Raw genomic sequence first — 13,557 nt, 5'->3', positions numbered from 1 at the left:
TGCTGTGTGGCCCTGCAGATACACCATAACGCTATGAAGCTAACTAGGATAAGCATTCCTCCCAGGGCACCCATTTCTGCCCACTCTTTCAGATGATTCATGGCTTGAGTGATCCACGCAGACAGTCCTTCCGCAACCGAGATGTCGACCCTGGTGGAATTCACATGCACTATGGAGAGTCTCAGCTCCTGCATCAGCTTGTCAAAATCCCCAGACCAGTTGCCTAGAAGATACTATGAAGGTTGTTTAGAACACAAACCAGGCATTCTCCATTCACATCCCAACTGTGCCAGTTACCATAAAGTATCCAATTGTTCCTGCAATAGATCAATGTGTTGATTCAAAACCATAATGCCACCTTTCAATTGAGCATTAAGGGTAGATTGGATATCCAATGCAATCTCCATATGCTAAGTGCAGCAATTTCAACTCCTTACTAGTTAAGAGAATGTCATCCATATAGTGAACACATCTCACAGCAGGGTATTTCTCTCTAATAGGAGCAATAGCATGACACACAAAAAGCTGACACATAGTGGGGCTATTGACCATACCCTGGGGTAAAACCACCCACTCATATAATGGTATGGAGAATAGAAGGTAAAGTAAAAGCAAACCTAACACTATCCTGCACACATCACAAATCAGGTTCTTCATGATTGGGTAGGGCTGACAGCAATGGTAAACCACACTGCACAGGCCCCATGACTTGCATCTATTTATTTCCTTCAGCTGTTCTAACGTCTCCTGCCCCTCTTCTACAGCCTTGTGGCATCTTTGATACTCTAGACAGCTGCGAACCATTTTCCAAATAGGCCTCGTCCCTGGCTTCAGCGTTCCCTGTGCCCAGACAAAATCTAGATCTTTTCCAAGCTTATCCCAACTATCCACAGTGAGATTGCCCGAAGACCACGTTGTACAGGGCCCATAATTTGCATCTGCTGATTAATAGCTCTAAGATCGTGAAGCAATCTCCATTTACCAGATTTTTTCTTAATGACAAAAATAGGAGTATTCCATGGAGATACAGAGGCTTTTATATGCCCCAGATCCAGCTGCTCCTGCACTAGAGTCTTAGCAGCTTCCAGTTTTTCAGAGGAAAGTGGCCACTGAGGAACCCATACCGGCTCCTCTGTTTTCCAGGTAATAGGAATACCTCCCTCAGTGGCCCCTAGGAAAAACCCAGACCTAGATTTTTTTGTCTTGGTTGTGGGATAATAGGACTGGCACGACCCTACAGATGTTTCCCGAGGCCTCGGCCTGGGACGTATCCCATTCGTTTCATGATACCTTGAGATGTTTCTGAGTATTCATTTGTGAGTTTAAAACCCATATCCTTTAACAAATCTCTTCCCCATAATGAAATTGGTAAGTCTAACACATAAGGTTGCATGGTCCCTGAATGCCCTTCCTGATCTTTCCAAGGCAATTGTCTAGCACTCATATCAGGAGCCTTAGCATAGCCTAAACCTTGTAAAGTTTGAGAAGAAACCTGTATAGGCCAGCCAGAGGGCCAATCTTTAGTGGCTATGATGCTCTTATCAGCTCCAGAATCTAGTAAGCCTAAGATTTTCTTACCATTCACTATTAACTCAAGGGTTGGACGTTGATCAAGATCTAAAGCTAGGAAAGTTAAGTTTGATCCAGTGGAACCAAAGTTTCCCTCTCCTCTCTCTCTGGCTTGTGCTGGAAACTTGTCATGCAAACTTGGCAAAAGCAGTAGCTGTGCTATCCTGTCTCCAGGAGAAATGGCTGTAATCCCTCTAGGAGATTCTACCATGATCTTTACTACACCCATGTAATCAGGATCTGTAACTCCAGGATGTACTCATAAACCTTTCAATGCTGCAGATGATCTTCCTATAAGCAAACCTACTGTGCCAGGCTCAAGGGGTCCCTTAAAATCGGTGTCAACAAGCTGGACCCCCATTCTGGGAGTTAATACGAGTCTGGTGGTGGAGCGTAAGTCCAGCCCCGCGGAGCCTGTAGTGGCTCTCCTCGGTCCCTCGGATGACGAAGAGAGGGCCAGGTTTCGGGACTCTGCTCCTGGTTCTGATCCTCCATGGCCCCATATATTTGTGGGCCCTGGGGTCGTGGGCCCCGTTGTCCATTTTTTGGACGGGCTCCTCCATACCCCTGAACAAGAGGCTGACCACTGATGTCTTTTACTGATCTACAATCCTTAGCCCAATGATTTCCTTTTTCTACATCTAGGACATAAGCCAGGTTGCTTAGGGCGCGGAGCAAAGTTATTGACTTTAGTGTTTCCTCCCTCGGGGCATTGCTTTTTCAAATGCCCTTGCTTGCCGCATTTAAAGCAAGCTCCTGAACCTCCACCTTTCTTAGTTAATTGCATCACAGCAGCTGCTAGGCCAGCATTAGTCAGCGGACCCCCTAACTCCCTACAGACTTTCATCCAGACTTCAAGGCCTTTACCCTTATATGGAGTTATTGCAGCCCTACACTCTTTTGTAAATCAGCTGTTTGATCAAAGGCATAGCAGTATCTGGATCCCCAAACACTCTTCCTGCAGCTTCTACCATTCTTGCCACAAAGTCTGAAAAGGGTTCCATAGGACCCTGTAATATCTTTGTAAGATTTCCACTGACCTCATCTTTGTTAGGCAGAGACCTCCAAGCCCTAATGGCTATTTGATTAATCTGATCATACACTTGAGGAGGATATCCTGTTTGTTGCTGTGCAAAACGTCCTTGGCCAAGAAGCATGTCCACATCCCAATATTGATCACCAGCTGCTCGATTAATCGCACCTTGATCATTGGCAAACTCAATTTGAAAAGCTCTCCAATCCAAATATTGTCCTGGTGATAAGCAAGCTTTTACCAAATTTGTCCAATCACTGGGTGTCATACAGTAGTGACCGAGCACTTCTACCTGAGCAATTGTAAAAGCTGCCGTCACCCCATAGGTGCGTACCGATTCTGCCAGAGCTTTGACTATTTTAAAGTCAATTGGTTCATGATATCTCTGTTGGTTACCGTCTGTAAAAACTGGATAAGCCAGTGGTTGAGTAACCTGAAACTCAGTGCGAACCGTACGCCACACTTCCGGACAGAAGGTGGAGCAACCAGGACCTCCTACTTCCTCTTTCGAGCAGTAGGGGGGAGGAGCGGTAGGGCGGTGCCCTTGCTTTACAGTTGCCATTTTAGGACGCTGTTTTTCTGATACTTTTAATGAATGTTTTTCCATGAGCTCAATAATCTCTTCCTCCTCTTCCTCCATGATGTCCTCATCCTCACATATATCCTGCTCTGATTCTGAATCCTCTCCTGGTTCTTTTAACTCCTTTCTCAACCTTCCTAGAGAAGGATAAACTCGCTTCTTATCCCTTTTCTGTTTCTCCTTTGTTTTCTCACTGCAAGTCAGATAACACCACCAGAAAATAAAAGCCCACACTGCAATGTTAAAAGGCAGCCAAATCACCACTATAATAGCGGGGTCCATTAACTTACTCTCACTCTGCAAATTAAAGCAGAAGTGAGGTTTTTTACTTTCGGTTCGCTTTTGTCGCGAACAGTGTTGCTCCTTTCCGGAGACTTTACCGCCTCTTTCCCGAGGGCTTTGTTGCTCCTTTACTGGAGACTTTATCGCCTCTTTCCTGAGGGCTTTGGTGCTCCTTTACCGGAGACTTTATCGCCTCTTTCCTGAGGGCTTTGGTGCTCCTTTACCGGAGACCTATCTCCTCTTTCCCGAGGACCTTGGTGCTCCTTTACCGGAGACCTATCTCCGCATTCACCGCGGACTTTACAGTTCCACTTACCTTGGGAACTTACCCCCGACTGTGAGAAGTTCTGATTCCCCGTACGGGCCACCACTTGTGGCGTCCACCCTTGACCAGCAAGAAAGACGCCACACCGAGGAATCTTCTTCAAACACAGTTTAATCGGGAACCTCTTTGCTTTGTACAATGTATAATGGCGGCGGCGGCCCCGGGCCGAGGGAGACGGGGCCTGATATAGTCTACATCTACCAATCACCTAACCCTACGTGGCGCGCCAGGATAGGTTGTCTCCAAGCAGAATTAAGAGGATACATGACCTTTACCAAATTTGGAGTTGTTTACCACAGAGAGCGCTCGCCGTTGGGCTGGCGGAGGGCGGAAACCGGCGCCATCTTTTGGGTGCGGTTTTCTGCAGCTCCCTACATGGTAGAATGATTCCAATTTTCCTGATCGAACACCATACTGATTTCCAAAGTGGCTGTACAAGTTGGTACTCCCACCAGCACTGGAGGAGTGTTCCCTTTTGTCTACATCCTCTCCAGCATAAACTGTCATTGATGTTTCTGATTTTAGCCATTCTGACGGGTAAGATGGTATCTTAACAATCAGAGTTGTTTTGATTTTCAATTTCCTGATTGCTAAGGATGTTGAACACTTGCTTATGTGTCTTTCAGCCATTTTAGATTCCTCTATTGAGAATTATCCATTTAGTTCTGTACCCCATGTTTTAATTAGTTGTTTGGTGTTTGGGAGACTAGCTTCTTGAGTTCTTTCTTTGAATATTTTGGAGATCATCCCTCTGTCAGATGTGGGGTTGGTAAATATCTTTTCCCAGGCTGTGGAATACCGTTTTGTCTTGCTGTGTCCTTTGCCTTACAGAAGCTTCTCAGTTTCAGGAGGTCCTATTTATCAGGTGTAATGTTCACTTGCTAGCTCTTAAGTGATCAACTATTTTGTTAATATTTGTTTAAGGCTAATCACTCAGGATTGGGTAACCTATGTGGGAGCTTGTTCATTCTCCTTGTCTCAGGAAGCACTGACCACTTGTAAGTCTTCATCTAGGGGTGGGATTGTGAGCAACTTTCCCTTTCTGCATTAGCATGTCAACTGGTGCTGTAATTGTGTTGTAGATCTTGCTTAGGCAACCATGTTGTTGTGAGTTTATGAGTATACATTCTCTCTCACAGAACAGAGGTATTTTTAAGAGAGTGGGAACCATAGTAGTGAGTGCTTACAGTAGTGTTTATCTCTGTACCCAATTTATCTCTCAGCATATTATTTCTGAATTCCATGCCAATTGCTGAGAATGGCAGATTTTATGGCTAAACAATAATACATTATGCATTTGCAGTATTTATTTTGATTTGGTTTATAATTCTTAATTTGGTTTATTTTTTTTTAGATTCAATCTCATTATTCTACAGGGGCAGGGTACTTCATGTACTGGCCTTGAATTCTCAAGTCTCCTACCTCAAGTCTCCACAGTGCTCAGGGCACAATCCTGTACCACCATGCCTGGCTTTATACTATATTTTTAACCTATCTATCCATTCACAAACATCTCAGTTGGTTCCATATATTACTTAGGTAAACAGTGCTGCAATGAACATGGAAGTTTAGATATTAATTATAGCATTTTATTTCCTTTGTATATACAGCTAGGAGTTAAAATTGTTGGACTAAATTTTTGCTCAGATTTTAACATTTAATATTTGTTTGTTTGTTTATTTTTGTTTAGAATCTCTCCTGTTTTCTATGATGAATATACTAAGCCAATTCCCCACTCACAGAGTATGATTTCACCTATCACTTAACCATTCTTTCCAGCATTTGTTATTTTGGCTTTTTAGTAATAGCCATGGAAAATGGGGTTAGATGTGATTCCACTGTGATTCTTATTGGACTTTCACTTTGAGTAGTGGATTGTCAATGAGTGTTCTTTACTTGTTCTTTCATTTTTGAAATTATAATAAAATTATATAATAACATAACATAGTAATTCCCCTTCCCTTTTCTCCCTCTAATCTCTTAACTTTGAGAAATATTAATTCTGGTTATTTAGGCATTTTTGTTTAAAAGATTTATTTCAGTGTGTGTGTGTGTGTGTGTGTGTGTGTGTGTGTGTGTGTGTCCCATGTTCATGAAAGCATCTATGAAAGCCAGAAAAGAGTTTCAGATACCTGTAACTTGAGTAACAGACATTTGTGCTTCATTCATTCAGTGTAGGTGCTGTGAACTGAAGTCAGATCCTCTGTAAGAGCAACAAGTGCTCTTAACCACCAAACTATCTCTTTTTAACCATTCTTTCATTGCACATTTTTGTCATTTTTTTCAAGTGTCTTATATCCTCTGGACTTTATATTCTTGGCAAAATTCATTTGTGTATTTCTCCTATTCTGGACACTGTTCTTTACTCAGTTACTCTGGCAATACAGAAGCTTCCTAGTTCAGCATACGTTTAATATTCATTTTTTAAATGGTTGTGCTTTGGTGTTCTTATGTGAAATAATATTTTATACTAATGTCTTCAATCTTTATCTTATCCTACCAATAGATTTATGTCTTTGGTTGTCTATTTTGGTTAATGTTCATATAAAGTAAGCCATAGTCTAGTGACATTTTTCTGTATACACAAATCCTCCTTTCCACCAACATGCTTTCTCTAGGGTATCCTGCTGCTGGTGGTGCCAAAAATCAGGTGGCTATAAATATAGCACTAGCCTGTTGTTTCATTGTTCAGTGTGTGTGTGTGTGTGTGTGTGTGTGTGTGTGTGTGTGTGTGTGTTTATGCCAATACTATGTATTCTGATTTCCATAAGTTTCGACCTCTTTCAAATTAGATGCATTTAGCTCTGTTTGCTCTGTATGGTTTTGGATACTCATCTCTCCCTCCCTCCCTCCCTCCCTCCCTGCCTCCCTCCCTCCCTTCCTCCCTTCCTTCCTTCCTTGCTTTCTTTCCTTCAACATTATCAACCTCTTCTTTCTCTTCTTTCTGGCTTCATAAGAATTTTGTGGTTACTTTTTTCTGCAAAGAATGTTTTCGTTAACATTACACGACTCTGTGGACTGCTTTAGGTAATGTACTGGCTGATTTTGTGTGTCAACTTGACACAAGCTAGTCATTAAAGAGGAAGGAAATTTAGTTGAGGAAATGCTAACATAAGATCCAGCTGTAAGGTGTTTTCTCAATTAGTGACAAATGCGAAAGGACCCAGCTCAGGGTGGGTGGTATCAACTGGGGCTGGTAGTCTTGGGTTCTATGAGAAAATAAGCTGGAAAAACTATGTGAAAACAAGCCTACAAGCAGACCCTTCTCTGACTTCTGCATCAACCCTTGCCTCCAGGATCCGCCCTGTTGGAGTTCCTGTCCTACCTACCTTCAGTGATGAACAGTAATTCGGAAGTGTAAGCCAAATAAATCTGTTCCTCCTCAGCTTGGTTTGTGGTCATTGTGTTTTATTGTATCAATAGAAACCCAACTAAGACAGGTAATATGGATGGTTGAATACTATTAATCTTTTCAATCTATGTCCATGGATTTTTTTTCAATTTCTTATGCTGAGCAATATTTTAAAATATTCATTGCTGAGATAATTCACTCCCATGTAAATTTATTTCTAGTGATTTTATAATGTGGTTTTTCGAAATGGTCTTTCTTTTTCAAATTTTTTTTCATCTAGTTCTACACTAGAATATGTGATGTTACTTTTGTGTGCATATTGGTTTTATATCTGGCAACTTTCCTGAGATAATTCATCAATCACAATATGGTTTTTTCTAGTGAAACATTAGCCTTAATTCCCATTAGATCAATTGCAAATGGATAATTTGATATCTCTTCTAATATGGACACTGTATTTATTTCTCTAATGTTCCCAATATCCCCTTGGCTACTATTAGGATGACAGTACTTTTGGAAGCAGACATTTTTATTTTCTCATAGGACTGAAAAGAAGCTGTTTTAGCTTTTATTTTAGCGTGATGTTTGCTATGGGCTCATCATATTCACGTGCCTTGCCTTGTTAGGATGCATTTCTCTGTGCCTTTGTGGCTTAGGGCCTTATCAGGTAAGGATGTAGAAAGTTTTCAGATGATTTTCCTGAGTTTATTTACGGTTTCCACAGATTTGGCTTTCAGAAGACTGATGCTTTATATTATAGGTATTGATTTCTCTGTATTGAAGCACTCTTCTTTTGGATAAACACCCCTTAATGGTGGTGCATAATCTTTTTGATATTCTTCTATTCTACTTTATGTTTACTAGTTTTGATGATTAATGTTGTCAAGTTGACTGAAATAAGACTCAACTTGGAGATTGGCAAGACGTACATCTGGTTCTATCCAAAACATGTATTTATATTTCAATTCAAAGAACTTACAATATAAGATCCAAATAAAATATATGAAATACAAATAAATTATTAGATGAAGAAATCAAAACAAATTGTATAAAAATAACATTTAATATAGATGCCAAAGATTCTTACAGAAATAATAAAAGATTGCTGTCAAGTACAAGGGTTGAAATTGCATTATATTAATGACAAAAGTTGAAAGAATTCCTTATTTCAATGGATACTAACAATATTAACTAACAGTATTAATAGAAAAATAGTAAAGTAGGGGGAAAACAGAAAATAAATTAATAATATTCTTTAGCAATGTAACTCTACAATTACAAAAATTTAAGAACTGTGCATGGTAAGAAATGGCTAAAATCCTGACTCTTAAGATGTTGAGACAATATGACTACATGATGATACTCTCAAAAAAAAAACCCAGAAAAATAAACTATATAAATTACAGAAATTTAAGAAAATAAAATGTTTAAATATGTAAATATAAATATCAATTTTATACTATATACATTAAAATATTAATAGAAATTCAAGTTAAGAGAAACTAAGAACAAATAGGAAAATAAAAATTCATTTTGTCTGAAAATAGGTGAATATTGCATAGATCAAAATAAAGTAACAAAAGAAGAGAGCAATAAATATCTTATGTTATCATTTTAATAATTAATATTCTGCAAACCTTAGTTAGGATACTAGAAACATAAATAAAGAAATGCATCAACAATATATAAGGTACAAAGGGATACTTTAAATGAAAACTCACATAGTTCCATAAATGATATACTAAATCTCTTCAGCAATATAAGCCAGATTGATATAATCCATACAACAACTTAAAAATCAAGCTCACTTATGCCAGCACCATTTGTTGAAGATGCTTTCTTTATCCCATTATATAGCTTTAATTATTTGTCAAAAATCAGGTGTTCATAGGTGTGTGGGTAAATATTAGGTTTTCCAACTCGATTCCATTGTTCTACCCATCTATTTTTGTGCCAATGCCAAGCTGTTTTCAGGACTATAGCTCAATAATAAAGCTTGAAATCAGGGATGGTGATGCCTATGGAAGTTCTTGTACAGAGTTTTTTTGGCTATCCTGGCTTTTTTGTTTTTCCATATAAAGTTGAGAATTGTTCTTTCAAGGTCTGTGAAGAATTGTGCTGGGATTTTGATAAGGATTACGTTGAATCTTTAAATTGCTTTTGGCAAGATTGCCGTTTTTACTATGTTGATCCTACCTATGGGAGACCCTTCAATTTTCTGGTATGTTTGTTAATTTCTTTCTTTAAAGACTCAAAAATCTTATGATACAAGTCTTTCACTTTTTTGGTTAGCAATACCCCAAGGTATTTTATGTTGTTCGTGGCAATTATAAAGGGTGATGTTTCTCTGATTTCTTTCTCAGCACATTTATCTTCCATATATAGTAGGGCTACTGATACTTTTTGAGTTAATCTTGTATCCTGCTACTTTGCTGAAGGTGTTTATCAGCTGGAGGAGTTTGCTGGTAGAGTTTTTCAGTTCACTTCAGTTCACAGTGAAAGCTTGACTTCTTCCTTTCCAATTTGTATTCCCTTGATCTCCTTTTGTTGTCTTATTTCTCTAGCTAGAACTTCAAGGACATTATTGAAGAGATATGGAGAGAGTGGACAGCCTTGTCTTGTTCCTGATTTTAGAGGAATAGCTTTGAGTTTCTCTCCATTCAGTTTGATGTTGGCTGTTGGCTTACTGTATATTGTTTTTATTATGTTGAGGTATGTTCCTGTTATTCCTGATCTCTCCAGGACCTTTATCATGGAGGAGTGTTGGATTTTGTCAAAGGCTTTTTCAGCATTAGTGAGATGATCATGTGGTTTTTCTTCTTCATGTGGTTTATATTGTGGATTACATTGACAGATTTTCAAATGTTGAATCAACCCTGCATCCGGGGGACGAAGCCTACTGGATCACGGTGGATGTCAACAAGGAAGCCTTGACACCCTATGGGGCCTCTGGTAGTGGATAAGTATTTTTCCCTGGTATAAGAAGGGAATTTGAGAGCCCATCCCATGTGAAGGGATGCTCTCTTGGCCTGGACACATAGGGGAGGGCCTAGGCCCTGCCCAGGATAATGTTGTAGAATTTGGGGAGCTGCTGTGGAGGGCCCTACACTCTATGGGGAGCAGAGGGGAGGTGAGGGGGCTGGTGGGGGGTTAAGGGGAAGAGGGAGAAGGGATTGAGAAAAATATTAATAAAATATTTATAAAAATATATTTCTGTTTGACTTTGACATACCTAATATGAATACAATTTAGATTGTCATAGGTGACTAATTTTTCACCTATATTTCCTTATTATCATATATATAGTTGGTAATAATAACTTTCAAGGACTAAAAGTTTGCATTACATTATATTATACCTATGAACTGCATAGGTATACCTTGAACAATATTAGAAACATATACGGTATGTATTAACAAAATTATTCTCAAATTTACATCAAAATACAATATTTGTGTACAATATACAGAAGTCCAATCCAATGTAAAATTAAAACTAGTAGTTGTTTTTAAGTGTAGTTCAATAATCTGCCTGTTTATCACATCTTATTTATATCCTCCCTCTTTCTTTTCAGTGTAGGTTTAATGATCTACCCTTTTATCTATCATATTTGTATCCTCCTCCCTTTTTTCAGGACAAAAACCTTGTGCAACTTTCTTCCTCACCATGGCCAACAATATTTTGTAACCAACCATCCTAAACAATGATAAATATCCATAATGCAATGAGTGACCAAAAACAACCCACCCCACTTCTTGGGAATGTGGGCATTGTGTTCTTAAAGTTATTTCCTGCTGTATGGGGGCAATGGCATCTTTCAGGCACCCTGAAAAGAAAGATTTTTTTAACTGTCAAGCTGTATCATTTTTGTCCAGTCTAACCATATTTGGAAAGTTCAGGGCTTGTCACAAGTCCTGGCTAGAAGCTGGATCATCTCAGCTAGCCACCTTGAAATTGTTTTGAGTTATATCTATGAGGTTGCATCATCTCTGCTGGCCACTTCAAAATTGTTCTGGGCAGTTTGTCATCCAAAGTCAATCTTTAGTTGGTATTGTTCAATTTAATAGTGTTGTCATATACCTGGTGAAATTGTCATTATGGTTTTCTTCTTCTTCTTCTTCTTCTTCTTCTTCTTCTTCTTCTTCTTCTTCTTCTTCTTCTTCTTCTTTAGATAACTAGGTGGGTGGATTGTCAAACTGATCTCCAGTGACTTTATGAGATCATAAATAATATATCACCACAAAAGTATATGGGTCCACACTTACTTTCTTTTGTGATCAAGAAAACCATGAAGGATTTTCTCACATGGGTCATTAACTTGTACAGAACTGTGCCCACAACAATGGAGATAGTACCATGGTCTCACTGTTGCTTGTATCAGTGCTTAGAGACGGAACCAGCATTCAGTTCTACACAAAGGAACCCAAAAGAGTCTAGAGATTATCATGAAAAGAATGGTGGAGCTAGAGTTATGATGAGGCCAAGGCAGTGATGCTTTGCAAAGTATCAACTAGGATCTCTAGAGCCTGGAAAGCTTTCCTTTAGTTACTAAGCAAATGGGACCACTTGTGAATACATGATTCAGAGAGAGCTCTTAGGAGGTGGGGCATGAAAACACCAAAGATTGGATAAAACAATGACAACATATCACAGGGCAGAAAATAGCTCATATTCTTCCTAGCACAGCGGGATTTCATACTTGAAGAATCACTGGGTAGAGTATTAATTAAGTTAATGTCTCAGTAGTGAGGAAAACAAAACAAAAGAATCTCAGGCCTAATGGTTTCTCTGATCCTACTTGAGCCAAAAGAACCTTCAATAACATGTAAGACCAAAAAAAGGGAATAGCATTGCATTTCTGCTTAAAGAATGTTATTTGGGAAAATTAAATCTATTAACAAGAATGTCCATAATAATTCCTCTAATTCTCAAACTGGAGAGACAAACATTCGTAATGTGGCAGTTACCATAAAAACAATGTGCATACAGATTTGGATAAACTAACAAAGTCAAGATGAATAAACAGTGAATTAGGTAAGAAAAAAAGCCAGTTGAAAAGAGCATCTTGACCTAATTTTCAAAACTAAGCAAAAGTTATCCATGGCTTTAGAATGTTCTGAAGGCCATTAGACACAGGGTGGAAACTCATTAAGCTCTAAACAGGAGAATCATACACTTTATATTTGTTCCACATCAGTAGATATGCCTTTTTAAATGGCAGGAGATGAAACATGAATAAGACAAAGGGCACATACAGGGCGAAATGACAGAACCCCACAGATGCCAGGGCTGGGTACAGATGAATCATACAACATACCTAAGTATGACTGCACTGAGTATGACCCTTCATTGAAACCCCTATCACCAAAATCATGAAATGTGAAAGTGGATGAGCGAGAACACTCTGGAATTTTTCTATAGCATTTTTTTTTTGTGGATGTAAACAAAACTTGCAAACAAAATAGTGTGCAATATAACATTTCCAGTCATGGGAAGGCTAAAGTGGGAAGAATTTTGGATAGAAGCTAACCTTGCTTACATAACAAGACTCTCAAAACTAAAGCAATGTCAGTGGATATAAACATCTAATAAAGATTCAGATCAATTAGACCTGGAGAGATTCCTCAAAGATTAAGAGAGCCTGGAGAAAGATAGGGACACAGAATTTCTCTCTTGTCACCAAAGTTTGAACATCTGTGACTCCTGCTGCTGATGTGTATCAAGCCTCAAATATTTATAAAACATGATTTTAATCTGATGTATCAGATTATGGACTCTGTAGATACTATTACCTAATTAAGTTTATGGTGAATAGCACTTTTATTTGACTTCTGCAGAAGCCAAACACATGTACTGAGTAGGGATATAGGAGGGACAGTGATCTTTTTGTTATCTTTCAAACTTTTCATGATGGTACAAATATTATAATCCATCTATGCAGTATGACTCCTGATTTACTATATGGTGGTGTGGTGATTATTCCAAACCCTGCTTTGCTCTTTCTAGCTCTTACTACACAGAATACACCAACTGGAAAGGATATATACCCAGACCACACATGCAAGAGGAGTAGTGATGCCCACAGAGTGCATTAACAGAAAAAGAAAAAAAACTGATTTTCCTCCTACAAGAGAAATGTAGGCAAATGTACTCTGTCATTAATAGGATCCATCACTGTGGAACTGAGAGCTAAATAAACCCTCTTTTAAAATAACAGCATCAAACAAACACATAAACAAACAAACAAACAAACAAGAATGAATTTAGCACTGGTTTCCACATGTTGATAGCATAACATAGCATGAGAATAAACATGGAATTTCACATCATCATATATAAATCCCAGATCAATTCCCACAATCAATGTGAATATAAAGAAGTATTTACTTGCTCTCAGTACATTGTTGACAAGTAGC

The sequence above is a fragment of the Cricetulus griseus genome (genome assembly GCF_003668045.3).
Source record: "Cricetulus griseus strain 17A/GY chromosome 1 unlocalized genomic scaffold, alternate assembly CriGri-PICRH-1.0 chr1_1, whole genome shotgun sequence".
Taxonomy (NCBI): Eukaryota; Metazoa; Chordata; class Mammalia; order Rodentia; family Cricetidae; genus Cricetulus; species Cricetulus griseus.
The sequence above is the reverse complement of the archived record's forward strand: the minus strand, read 5'-3'. Positions refer to the sequence as shown.